Source organism: Ixodes scapularis, unplaced genomic scaffold (assembly GCF_016920785.2).
Source record: "Ixodes scapularis isolate PalLabHiFi unplaced genomic scaffold, ASM1692078v2 PGA_scaffold10__122_contigs__length_95168666, whole genome shotgun sequence".
In the NCBI taxonomy this organism is placed as follows: Eukaryota; Metazoa; Arthropoda; class Arachnida; order Ixodida; family Ixodidae; genus Ixodes; species Ixodes scapularis.
In genome coordinates, this window is record NW_024609836.1 from 90,711,673 (window position 1) to 90,725,521 (window position 13,849).

General features: G+C 42.2%; 1 protein-coding gene across 1 annotated transcript in view; it reads left to right on the forward strand.

Moving 5' to 3' along the window:
• The window catches only part of LOC121834814 (glutathione hydrolase 1 proenzyme-like), a 40,408-nt gene that overhangs the window by 10,933 nt on the left and 15,626 nt on the right, over positions 1-13,849 (forward strand). The window lies entirely within an intron of this gene.

Below are 13,849 nucleotides of genomic sequence, written 5' to 3' on the forward strand. Positions count from 1 at the left end.
CTCACTTTGACCTTCCAGTCGTACCGCAGAGCTGTGGCGAAAAAATTAAACGACAGTGTCTATCGAAATGTGCCCGAATTTATGGGATACACGGATGCCATCACGACGTTTTGGTTTGAATGTGCCGCATCATCGATCCGAACGTGAAGTCTGAATTACCCCCGACTCCCCATATACAAGCGTGTTTTTTAACTCGTTGTAAAGAAGACTGACTTGATTCAAGCTCTGTATGTTATCTTGTGCTACAATACGTCGCACCGTGTCTCTTTTGGTGGTCACAATTGGTTGATGGGCCAATTTTGGCTCAGGCAGCTCTTCATATCCTCAGACTGCCAGTGTCCAGTGTTAGCGTTGTGAGGGCATTCTCGAAGCTCAGGGTTATATTAACAGGGAAGAAAGAGTGCGGATCAACGAGGAGAACTTTTGAATGTACATGTGTGTGTACTATAATAAGATCACGTAATCGTGACGTACAGACGGTAAAGTTCCAATTTTTTTTTTGGAAATAGGCTTTATATCTTACTTGTCTGTACTTCTGTTTTCTTCTTGTTTCTTTTACAGTTGCACAGATTCGCCAAATAAAGTGTCCATTTCTTTTTCAATGTATCTGTGCCGTTATTCTTTGAATGATCAAAAATATCAGAGCTACAAGAATCATCTGATCCGGTGACCGTTGGTGTTTATTGTATATTCACAGAAAAACGCCGATAAAATTTTGAGGGCATAAATATACGCCGAAAAAAACCGAAAATTGAATTTTAAAATAAACACCGAAAAAAGTACGCCGAATTTTGAAAAAAATAGAAACCGAAAACGCGGAACCCTAGCTATAGGTAGCCATTGTAGATTTTATGAATTGTCTGACAGACATGTGAAACACATCAAATGATTTGTATTTGATTTAAACTCTGAGACCTGCTTTATATTTAGATATCAGTGTTTTTAGGTTTTTATTGTTCTAGGATTTGACATACTTCTTTTGGCTTTTATTTGGAAATTTATTTATTTATTCGTTTGAAATACTGTGGCCCTGTCGTTCTACACAGGAGGGGAAAAAACAACACACAGAAATAACTCAATCATGCACTGACCGTGTGAGGCGAGCGCAGGTAGGTTGCAGCAACCCACGCATGCTCAAAAAATAAACATTTCCACATGAAAAATTTAACCAAACAATTCATTCAGCTGTGCTTCAAATAATTGAGGACTACAATTCTCATCTACAGCTGGGAGACTCGTCGCCCCTGTGAGGCAGACCAAGTTCTAGGCTGTATAAACATAAACACAACCCAATTTTTTTTTTTTTTTTGAGGACTACAACAATTGACAACTTGCTCAGGCAGGGTGTTCCACTCAATAATAGTCCGACTAAAGGAAGAGTATTTAAATACATCATTTCTGTACTGGTAGGGTGCAATTGCTTTAGTATTGCTTGTTCTTTTGGAGCGTGAATGCGTCACCCGTTAAATCGAGCCGAGGTCCACTCGCGCGCAGTTGACCTTTATGAAACCGTAAGATGTGACATCTGAGCCCTACATAAGTAGTGAACTGCAAACAACAAGTTGCGTGCATAGATGGAATCTGCCGCGCTCCGAACTCGTGGCTGTCATAATGACGCACATATTCGACCAACGTGGTTGACCCCTTTGAACAAACACGGCAAACAAACATGGTTGTTCAAGCCGTCGCCTCACTAAAGCGAGAAAAGAGCTAAGACCGACAAATCGCGAGAATGTGCAGTATTAATCTGAAGCTATCTTTGGCTGGCTCTCAATCGCTTGTGCTCCCTTCCCGAAAAGGAGCGCGAACGACGATCGACAGCCGGCCAGCGATGCACTCCGTCAACGCACGTGCTGCCGGTTTGTCGGTGTCGGCTCATTCTCGATCTTGCCGGCAACGGCCATTAATTTTCTCAGAATCAGATCGAGCTTGCCACATTCATATTCAAAATGATACTCACGTTATGTTCGTTTACTATCGGGCCCGCCAAATGCCTCGGGTACTGCGCCGTCAGCCGTCTTGGTAGCCACGGTCGTGCTCCCTACCGCTAACTTTCCTCGCTTTGTTTTCTTCCTTCGGGAAACAAAAGATGGCGACCCGACGGGGGGAACGGCGCTAACGGCGCGAAAGCAGACAAGGCGGCGAAGGTGGCGAAGGTGCGAAAGCAAGGCAGCGCGATGGCGAGGGCTGTGGGCGAGGGTCAAGGCAGTCAAGGCGCGAGCCGCGAACTGGAGAGCAGCCCGACGACGCAGGGACGCAGGCGCAGAAGGCCCCCAACACATCACGTGCGTGCCGTGCGTGTGTCTGGAGCGTGGTGCGGAGTGTGTAGCGCGCCTCGCTTGGGGCGTCCGCTTCTTTCCTTCCGTCGCCGTGCCTTCTCTCGTTCCACTTCTTTCCTCCCGTCGCCGTAGATCGTTTTCGTAGATCGTTTTCGGCGTCCCGCAAGGCCCTCCGCAACGCGCTACAATAGCGGGAGCTCCACAGTCGAGGCTATCGGCGCGCAGGCGCAGTAGCGACTTCTTCGTTGCGGAACGCTTAGCGGAGGGGGCAGCGCGGTCTACGAAAACTCAGGGAGTTTTCGTAGACCGCGCTGCCCCGCTATCGGCGCGCAGGCGCAGTAGCGACTTCTTCGTTGCGGAACGCTTAGCGGAGGGGGCAGCGCGGTCTACGAAAACTCTGCGCCTGCGCGCCGATAGCCTTGACTGTGGAGTTCCCGCTATCGTAGCGGATTGCGGAGGGCCTTGCGGGACGGCGAAAACGATCTACGAAAAGTGACTTTTCGTAGATCGTTTTCGCCGTCCGCAAGGCCCTCCCACCGTAAAAAAAAAACACATACCGTGTTTTTTTTTTACGGTGGGCGCCCCGTGACGTTCACGGTCAGGTGACTGTTTATTTCACGGTCATTTTTTACAGTGTACGTTGTTTCAGTACCTTAGAAACACTAGTCTTCCGCTCGTAAACGCACAAAAAACTAAGTTTAAAATGAATAAAACGATTTCTCAATACCACCTGGTAGTTGGGAGGCCGATGTAGTTATGATGACGTCGAATGCCTCCCGCCCCAGCGCCACTCACGGAACTATACAGCGCAAATGTAGAGACAACTGGGGCTTGAACGAAATCGCGAAGCTTGGTGAAGAAATCCACAGTGCTTCTGCAACGTGCATTCCACACCATCACGATCGCCGTTCTTAGCAGACCATAGGTAAGAGCTTGATCTGAGGATGCGGTCGCTGTCTTCAAGCCTCTCTGAGGCATGACAACACCTAGAGCTACTAGATGAGCTGCGCTTGGAGTCGACACCTCTCCGGGAGATAATGGAAATCCGGTTCGACCAAGTTTGACAGGCTACGCGCGATCCAGAGCTCGGCGCCGTAATTCCGCAGTGCAACGCTGTTTTTTTGTTTTTTTTTGTGGGTTAAGTATAGCTTGGGAAGATGCATCAGGTGTAGTCCAGAGCCTTTTATACTGGTGGTGTAGTCATGATACTAATCCTTTCATTCGTTTCAAACAAACTCTCGGTGTATTTTCGAACAATAAAAAAGATGCGTTGCCCCGACATAGTTGACATTTAGACAGTAAAATACTAGCTAAAATTTCGTTTAAAGGTGTAAAAAAAAGAAAAAGGAAAGAAAAGGAGTGCGTGTTTTTTTCCCCCTGCAGTTCTACGTAATATCTTATTTACAGACGCGACTTTCTATACGCACAATAATTGTTTCGGCGTCGAGTTGACATTACGTCAGGAGGTTCGTCACGTCATCTGGGTAGATGTTGCGATTATTAACCGAACATGCAATGCCAGTTTCTATTGGGCAGCTTATGTTCCTCGTCGTGTTGTCTCAATGTCATTGAGCAGGGCCGGTCTTTCGCCACCAAGCGGCCGCCCTGGGCAAACTCAAACAGTGGCGTCCCCCCCCCCTTTCCCTTTTTATGCACCCATATCTGCTATATTCTTTTTCACGTAAAAAAAATGTTTTTTTTTTTTTTTTTTTTTTTTTGTGGGTTAAGTATAGTTTGGGAAGATGCATCAGGTGTAGTCATGATACTAATCCTTTCATTCGTTTCAAACAAACTCTCGGTGTATTTTCGAACAATAAAAAAGATGCGTTGCCCCGACATAGTTGACATTTAGACAGTAAAATACTAGCTAAAATTTCGTTTAAAGGTGTAAAAAAAAAAAAAAAAAGGAAAGAAAAGGAGTGCGTGTTTTTTCCCCCCTGCAGTTCTACGTAATATCTTATTTACAGACGCGACTTTCTATACGCACAATAATTGTTTCGGCGTCGAGTTGACATTACGTCAGGAGGTTCGTCACGTCATCTGGGTAGATGTTGCGATTATTAACCGAACATACAATGCCAGTTTCTATTGGGCAGCTTATGTTCCTCGTCCTGTTGTCTCAATGTCATTGAGCAGGGCCGGTCTTTCACCACCAAGCGGCCGCCCTGGGCAAACTCAAACAGTGGCGTCCCCCCCCCCCCCCCCCTTTCCCTTTTTATGCACCCATATCTGCTATATTCTTTTTCACGTAAAAAAAATGTTTTTTTTTTTGTTTTTTTTTGTGGGTTAAGTATAGTTTGGGAAGATGCATCAGGTGTAGTCATGATACTAATCCTTTCATTCGTTTCAAACAAACTCTCGGTGTATTTTCGAACAATAAAAAAGATGCGTTGCCCCGACATAGTTGACATTTAGACAGTAAAATACTAGCTAAAATTTCGTTTAAAGGTGTAAAAAAAAAAAAATAAAAAGGAAAGAAAAGGAGTGCGTGTTTTTTCCCCCTGCAGTTCTACGTAATATCTGATTTACAGACGCGACTTTCTATACGCACAATAATTGTTTCGGCGTCGAGTTGACATTACGTCAGGAGGTTCGTCACGTCATCTGGGTAGATGTTGCGATTATTAACCGAACATACAATGCCAGTTTCTATAGGGCAGCTTATGTTCCTCGTCCTGTTGTCTCAATGTCATTGAGCAGGACCGGTCTTTCACCATCAAGCGGCCGCCCTGGGCAAACTCAAACAGTGGCGTCCCCCCCCCCCCCCTTCCCTTTTTATGCACCCATACCTGCTATATTCTTTTTCACGTAAAAAAAATGTTTTTTTTTTTTTTTTTTTTTTTGTGGGTTAAGTATAGCTTGGGAAGATGCATCAGGTGTAGTCATGATACTAATCCTTTCATTCGTTTCAAACAAACTCTCGGTGTATTTTCGAACAATAAAAAAGGTGCGTTGCCCCGACATAGTTGACATTTAGACAGTAAAATACTAGCTAAAATTTCGTTTAAAGGTGTAAAAAAAAAAAAATAAAAAGGAAAGAAAAGGAGTGCGTGTTTTTTCCCCCTGCAGTTCTACGTAATATCTGATTTACAGACGCGACTTTCTATACGCACAATAATTGTTTCGGCGTCGAGTTGACATTACGTCAGGAGGTTCGTCACGTCATCTGGGTAGATGTTGCGATTATTAACCGAACATACAATGCCAGTTTCTATAGGGCAGCTTATGTTCCTCGTCCTGTTGTCTCAATGTCATTGAGCAGGACCGGTCTTTCACCATCAAGCGGCCGCCCTGGGCAAACTCAAACAGTGGCGTCCCCCCCCCCCCCTTCCCTTTTTATGCACCCATACCTGCTATATTCTTTTTCACGTAAAAAAAATGTTTTTTTTTTTTTTTTTTTTTTTTGTGGGTTAAGTATAGCTTGGGAAGATGCATCAGGTGTAGTCATGATACTAATCCTTTCATTCGTTTCAAACAAACTCTCGGTGTATTTTCGAACAATAAAAAAGGTGCGTTGCCCCGACATAGTTGACATTTAGACAGTAAAATACTAGCTAAAATTTCGTTTAAAGGTGTAAAAAAAAAAAAATAAAAAGGAAAGAAAAGGAGTGCGTGTTTTTTCCCCCTGCAGTTCTACGTAATATCTGATTTACAGACGCGACTTTCTATACGCACAATAATTGTTTCGGCGTCGAGTTGACATTACGTCAGGAGGTTCGTCACGTCATCTGGGTAGATGTTGCGATTATTAACCGAACATACAATGCCAGTTTCTATAGGGCAGCTTATGTTCCTCGTCCTGTTGTCTCAATGTCATTGAGCAGGACCGGTCTTTCACCATCAAGCGGCCGCCCTGGGCAAACTCAAACAGTGGCGTCCCCCCCCCCCCCTTCCCTTTTTATGCACCCATACCTGCTATATTCTTTTTCACGTAAAAAAAATGTTTTTTTTTTTTTTTTTTTTTTTGTGGGTTAAGTATAGCTTGGGAAGATGCATCAGGTGTAGTCATGATACTAATCCTTTCATTCGTTTCAAACAAACTCTCGGTGTATTTTCGAACAATAAAAAAGGTGCGTTGCCCCGACATAGTTGACATTTAGACAGTAAAATACTAGCTAAAATTTCGTTTAAAGGTGTAAAAAAAAAAAAAAAAGGAAAGAAAAGGAGTGCGTGTTTTTTCCCCCTGCAGTTCTACGTAATATCTGATTTACAGACGCGACTTTCTATACGCACAATAATTGTTTCGGCGTCGAGTTGACATTACGTCAGGAGGTTCGTCACGTCATCTGGGTAGATGTTGCGATTATTAACCGAACATACAATGCCAGTTTCTATAGGGCAGCTTATGTTCCTCGTCCTGTTGTCTCATTGTCATTGAGCAGGGCCGGGCTTTCACCATCAAGCGGCCGCCCTGGGCAAACTCAAACAGTGGCGTCCCCCCCCCCCTTTCCCTTTTTATGCACCCATACCTGCTATATTCTTTTTCACGTAAAAAAAATGTTTTTTTTTTTTTTTTTTTTTTGTGGGTTAAGTATAGTTTGGGAAGATGCATCAGGTGTAGTCATGATACTAATCCTTTCATTCGTTTCAAACAAACTCTCGGTGTATTTTCGAACAATAAAAAAGGTGCGTTGCCCCGACATAGTTGACATTTAGACAGTAAAATACTAGCTAAAATTTCGTTTAAAGGTGTAAAAAAAAAAAAATAAAAAGGAAAGAAAAGGAGTGCGTGTTTTTTCCCCCTGCAGTTCTACGTAATATCTGATTTACAGACGCGACTTTCTATACGCACAATAATTGTTTCGGCGTCGAGTTGACATTACGTCAGGAGGTTCGTCACGTCATCTGGGTAGATGTTGCGATTATTAACCGAACATACAATGCCAGTTTCTATAGGGCAGCTTATGTTCCTCGTCCTGTTGTCTCAATGTCATTGAGCAGGACCGGTCTTTCACCATCAAGCGGCCGCCCTGGGCAAACTCAAACAGTGGCGTCCCCCCCCCCCCTTTCCCTTTTTATGCACCCATACCTGCTATATTCTTTTTCACGTAAAAAAAATGTTTTTTTTTTTTTTTTTTTTTTTTGTGGGTTAAGTATAGCTTGGGAAGATGCATCAGGTGTAGTCATGATACTAATCCTTTCATTCGTTTCAAACAAACTCTCGGTGTATTTTCGAACAATAAAAAAGGTGCGTTGCCCCGACATAGTTGACATTTAGACAGTAAAATACTAGCTAAAATTTCGTTTAAAGGTGTAAAAAAAAAAAAAAAAGGAAAGAAAAGGAGTGCGTGTTTTTTCCCCCTGCAGTTCTACGTAATATCTGATTTACAGACGCGACTTTCTATACGCACAATAATTGTTTCGGCGTCGAGTTGACATTACGTCAGGAGGTTCGTCACGTCATCTGGGTAGATGTTGCGATTATTAACCGAACATACAATGCCAGTTTCTATAGGGCAGCTTATGTTCCTCGTCCTGTTGTCTCATTGTCATTGAGCAGGGCCGGGCTTTCACCATCAAGCGGCCGCCCTGGGCAAACTCAAACAGTGGCGTCCCCCCCCCCCTTTCCCTTTTTATGCACCCATACCTGCTATATTCTTTTTCACGTAAAAAAAATGTTTTTTTTTTTTTTTTTTTTTTTGTGGGTTAAGTATAGTTTGGGAAGATGCATCAGGTGTAGTCATGATACTAATCCTTTCATTCGTTTCAAACAAACTCTCGGTGTATTTTCGAACAATAAAAAAGGTGCGTTGCCCCGACATAGTTGACATTTAGACAGTAAAATACTAGCTAAAATTTCGTTTAAAGGTGTAAAAAAAAAAAAATAAAAAGGAAAGAAAAGGAGTGCGTGTTTTTTCCCCCTGCAGTTCTACGTAATATCTGATTTACAGACGCGACTTTCTATACGCACAATAATTGTTTCGGCGTCGAGTTGACATTACGTCAGGAGGTTCGTCACGTCATCTGGGTAGATGTTGCGATTATTAACCGAACATACAATGCCAGTTTCTATAGGGCAGCTTATGTTCCTCGTCCTGTTGTCTCATTGTCATTGAGCAGGGCCGGGCTTTCACCATCAAGCGGCCGCCCTGGGCAAACTCAAACAGTGGCGTCCCCCCCCCCCCCTTCCCTTTTTATGCACCCATACCTGCTATATTCTTTTTCACGTAAAAAAAATGTTTTTTTTTTTTTTTTTTTTTTTTGTGGGTTAAGTATAGCTTGGGAAGATGCATCAGGTGTAGTCATGATACTAATCCTTTCATTCGTTTCAAACAAACTCTCGGTGTATTTTCGAACAATAAAAAAGGTGCGTTGCCCCGACATAGTTGACATTTAGACAGTAAAATACTAGCTAAAATTTCGTTTAAAGGTGTAAAAAAAAAAAAAAAAGGAAAGAAAAGGAGTGCGTGTTTTTTCCCCCTGCAGTTCTACGTAATATCTGATTTACAGACGCGACTTTCTATACGCACAATAATTGTTTCGGCGTCGAGTTGACATTACGTCAGGAGGTTCGTCACGTCATCTGGGTAGATGTTGCGATTATTAACCGAACATACAATGCCAGTTTCTATAGGGCAGCTTATGTTCCTCGTCCTGTTGTCTCATTGTCATTGAGCAGGGCCGGGCTTTCACCACCAAGCGGCCGCCCTGGGCAAACTCAAACAGTGGCGTCCCCCCCCCCCCTTTCCCTTTTTATGCACCCATACCTGCTATATTCTTTTTCACGTAAAAAAATGTTTTTTTTTTGTTTTTTTTTTTGTGGGTTAAGTATAGTTTGGGAAGATGCATCAGGTGTAGTCATGATACTAATCCTTTCATTCGTTTCAAGCAAACTCTCGGTGTATTTTCGAACAATAAAAAAGATGCGTTGCCCCGACATAGTTGACATTTAGACAGTAAAATACTAGCTAAAATTTCGTTTAAAGGTGTAAAAAAAAAAAAAATAAAAAGGAAAGAAAAGGAGTGCGTGTTTTTTCCCCCTGCAGTTCTACGTAATATCTGATTTACAGACGCGACTTTCTATACGCACAATAATTGTTTCGGCGTCGAGTTGACATTACGTCAGGAGGTTCGTCACGTCATCTGGGTAGATGTTGCGATTATTAACCGAACATACAATGCCAGTTTCTATTGGGCAGCTTATGTTCCTCGTCCTGTTGTCTCATTGTCATTGAGCAGGGCCGGTCTTTCACCACCAAGCGGCCGCCCTGGGCAAACTCAAACAGTGGCGTCCCCCCCCCTTTCTCTTTTTATGCACCCATACCTGCTATATTCTTTTTCACGTAAAAAAATGTTTTTTTTTTGTTTTTTTTTTTGTGGGTTAAGTATAGTTTGGGAAGATGCATCAGGTGTAGTCATGATACTAATCCTTTCATTCGTTTCAAACAAACTCTCGGTGTATTTTCGAACAATAAAAAAGATGCGTTGCCCCGACATAGTTGACATTTAGACAGTAAAATACTAGCTAAAATTTCGTTTAAAGGTGTAAAAAAAAAAAAAATAAAAAGGAAAGAAAAGGAGTGCGTGTTTTTTCCCCCTGCAGTTCTACGTAATATCTGATTTACAGACGCGACTTTCTATACGCACAATAATTGTTTCGGCGTCGAGTTGACATTACGTCAGGAGGTTCGTCACGTCATCTGGGTAGATGTTGCGATTATTAACCGAACATACAATGCCAGTTTCTATTGGGCAGCTTATGTTCCTCGTCCTGTTGTCTCATTGTCATTGAGCAGGGCCGGTCTTTCACCACCAAGCGGCCGCCCTGGGCAAACTCAAACAGTGGCGTCCCCCCCCCTTTCTCTTTTTATGCACCCATACCTGCTATATTCTTTTTCACGTAAAAAAATGTTTTTTTTTTGTTTTTTTTTTTGTGGGTTAAGTATAGTTTGGGAAGATGCATCAGGTGTAGTCATGATACTAATCCTTTCATTCGTTTCAAACAAACTCTCGGTGTATTTTCGAACAATAAAAAAGATGCGTTGCCCCGACATAGTTGACATTTAGACAGTAAAATACTAGCTAAAATTTCGTTTAAAGGTGTAAAAAAAAAAAAAATAAAAAGGAAAGAAAAGGAGTGCGTGTTTTTTCCCCCTGCAGTTCTACGTAATATCTGATTTACAGACGCGACTTTCTATACGCACAATAATTGTTTCGGCGTCGAGTTGACATTACGTCAGGAGGTTCGTCACGTCATCTGGGTAGATGTTGCGATTATTAACCGAACATACAATGCCAGTTTCTATTGGGCAGCTTATGTTCCTCGTCCTGTTGTCTCATTGTCATTGAGCAGGGCCGGGCTTTCACCACCAAGCGGCCGCCCTGGGCAAACTCAAACAGTGGCGTCCCCCCCCCCCCTTTCCCTTTTTATGCACCCATACCTGCTATATTCTTTTTCACGTAAAAAAATGTTTTTTTTTTGTTTTTTTTTTTGTGGGTTAAGTATAGTTTGGGAAGATGCATCAGGTGTAGTCATGATACTAATCCTTTCATTCGTTTCAAACAAACTCTCGGTGTATTTTCGAACAATAAAAAAGATGCGTTGCCCCGACATAGTTGACATTTAGACAGTAAAATACTAGCTAAAATTTCGTTTAAAGGTGTAAAAAAAAAAAAAATAAAAAGGAAAGAAAAGGAGTGCGTGTTTTTTCCCCCTGCAGTTCTACGTAATATCTGATTTACAGACGCGACTTTCTATACGCACAATAATTGTTTCGGCGTCGAGTTGACATTACGTCAGGAGGTTCGTCACGTCATCTGGGTAGATGTTGCGATTATTAACCGAACATACAATGCCAGTTTCTATTGGGCAGCTTATGTTCCTCGTCCTGTTGTCTCATTGTCATTGAGCAGGGCCGGGCTTTCACCACCAAGCGGCCGCCCTGGGCAAACTCAAACAGTGGCGTCCCCCCCCCCCCTTTCCCTTTTTATGCACCCATACCTGCTATATTCTTTTTCACGTAAAAAAATGTTTTTTTTTTGTTTTTTTTTTTGTGGGTTAAGTATAGTTTGGGAAGATGCATCAGGTGTAGTCATGATACTAATCCTTTCATTCGTTTCAAACAAACTCTCGGTGTATTTTCGAACAATAAAAAAGATGCGTTGCCCCGACATAGTTGACATTTAGACAGTAAAATACTAGCTAAAATTTCGTTTAAAGGTGTAAAAAAAAAAAAAATAAAAAGGAAAGAAAAGGAGTGCGTGTTTTTTCCCCCTGCAGTTCTACGTAATATCTGATTTACAGACGCGACTTTCTATACGCACAATAATTGTTTCGGCGTCGAGTTGACATTACGTCAGGAGGTTCGTCACGTCATCTGGGTAGATGTTGCGATTATTAACCGAACATACAATGCCAGTTTCTATTGGGCAGCTTATGTTCCTCGTCCTGTTGTCTCATTGTCATTGAGCAGGGCCGGTCTTTCACCACCAAGCGGCCGCCCTGGGCAAACTCAAACAGTGGCGTCCCCCCCCCTTTCCCTTTTTATGCACCCATATCTGCTATATTCGTTTTCACGTAAAAAAAATGTTTTTTTTTTTTTTTTTTTTTTTTTGTGGGTTAAGTATAGTTTGGGAAGATGCATCAGGTGTAGTCATGATACTAATCCTTTCATTCGTTTCAAGCAAACTCTCGGTGTATTTTCGAACGATAAAAAAGATGCGTTGCCCCGACATAGTTGACATTTAGACAGTAAAATACTAGCTAAAATTTCGTTTAAAGGGGTAAAAAAAAAAAAAAGGAAAGAAAAGGAGTGCGTGTTTTTCCCCCCCTGCAGTTCTACGTAATATCTGATTTACAGACGCGACTTTCTATACGCACAATAATTGTTTCGGCGTCGAGTTGACATTACGTCAGGAGGTTCGTCACGTCATCTGGGTAGATGTTGCGATTATTAAAGAACATACAATGCCAGTTTCTATTGGGCAGCTTATGTTCCTCGTCCTGTTGTCTCATTGTCATTGAGCAGGGCCGGTCTTTCACCACCAAGCGGCCGCCCTGGGCAAACTCAAACAGTGGCGTCCCCCCCCCTTTCTCTTTTTATGCACCCATACCTGCTATATTCTTTTCCACGTAAAAAAATGTTTTTTTTTTTTTTTTGTGGGTTAAGTATAGTTTGGGAAGATGCATCAGGTGTAGTCATGATACAAATCCTTTCATTCGTTTCAAGCAAACTCTCGGTGTATTTTCGAACAATAAAAAAGATGCGTTGCCCCGACATAGTTGACATTTAGACAGTAAAATACTAGCTAAAATTTCGTTTAAAGGGGTAAAAAAAAAAATAAAAAGGAAAGAAAAGGAGTGCGTGTTTTTTCCCCCTGCAGTTCTACGTAATATCTGATTTACAGACGCGACTTTCTATACGCACAATAATTGTTTCGGCGTCGAGTTGACATTACGTCAGGAGGTTCGTCACGTCATCTGGGTAGATGTTGCGATTATTAACCGAACATACAATGCCAGTTTCTATTGGGCAGCTTATGTTCCTCGTCCTGTTGTCTCATTGTCATTGAGCAGGGCCGGTCTTTCACCACCAAGCGGCCGCCCTGGGCAAACTCAAACAGTGGCGTCCCCCCCCCTTTCCCTTTTTATGCACCCATATCTGCTATATTCGTTTTCACGTAAAAAAAATGTTTTTTTTTTTTTTTTTTTTTTTTTGTGGGTTAAGTATAGTTTGGGAAGATGCATCAGGTGTAGTCATGATACTAATCCTTTCATTCGTTTCAAGCAAACTCTCGGTGTATTTTCGAACGATAAAAAAGATGCGTTGCCCCGACATAGTTGACATTTAGACAGTAAAATACTAGCTAAAATTTCGTTTAAAGGGGTAAAAAAAAAAAAAAGGAAAGAAAAGGAGTGCGTGTTTTTCCCCCCCTGCAGTTCTACGTAATATCTGATTTACAGACGCGACTTTCTATACGCACAATAATTGTTTCGGCGTCGAGTTGACATTACGTCAGGAGGTTCGTCACGTCATCTGGGTAGATGTTGCGATTATTAAAGAACATACAATGCCAGTTTCTATTGGGCAGCTTATGTTCCTCGTCCTGTTGTCTCATTGTCATTGAGCAGGGCCGGTCTTTCACCACCAAGCGGCCGCCCTGGGCAAACTCAAACAGTGGCGTCCCCCCCCCTTTCCCTTTTTATGCACCCATATCTGCTATATTCGTTTTCACGTAAAAAAAATGTTTTTTTTTTTTTTTTTTTTTTTTGTGGGTTAAGTATAGTTTGGGAAGATGCATCAGGTGTAGTCATGATACTAATCCTTTCATTCGTTTCAAGCAAACTCTCGGTGTATTTTCGAACGATAAAAAAGATGCGTTGCCCCGACATAGTTGACATTTAGACAGTAAAATACTAGCTAAAATTTCGTTTAAAGGGGTAAAAAAAAAAAAAAAGGAAAGAAAAGGAGTGCGTGTTTTTCCCCCCCTGCAGTTCTACGTAATATCTGATTTACAGACGCGACTTTCTATACGCACAATAATTGTTTCGGCGTCGAGTTGACATTACGTCAGGAGGTTCGTCACGTCATCTGGGTAGATGTTGCGATTATTAAAGAACATACAATGCC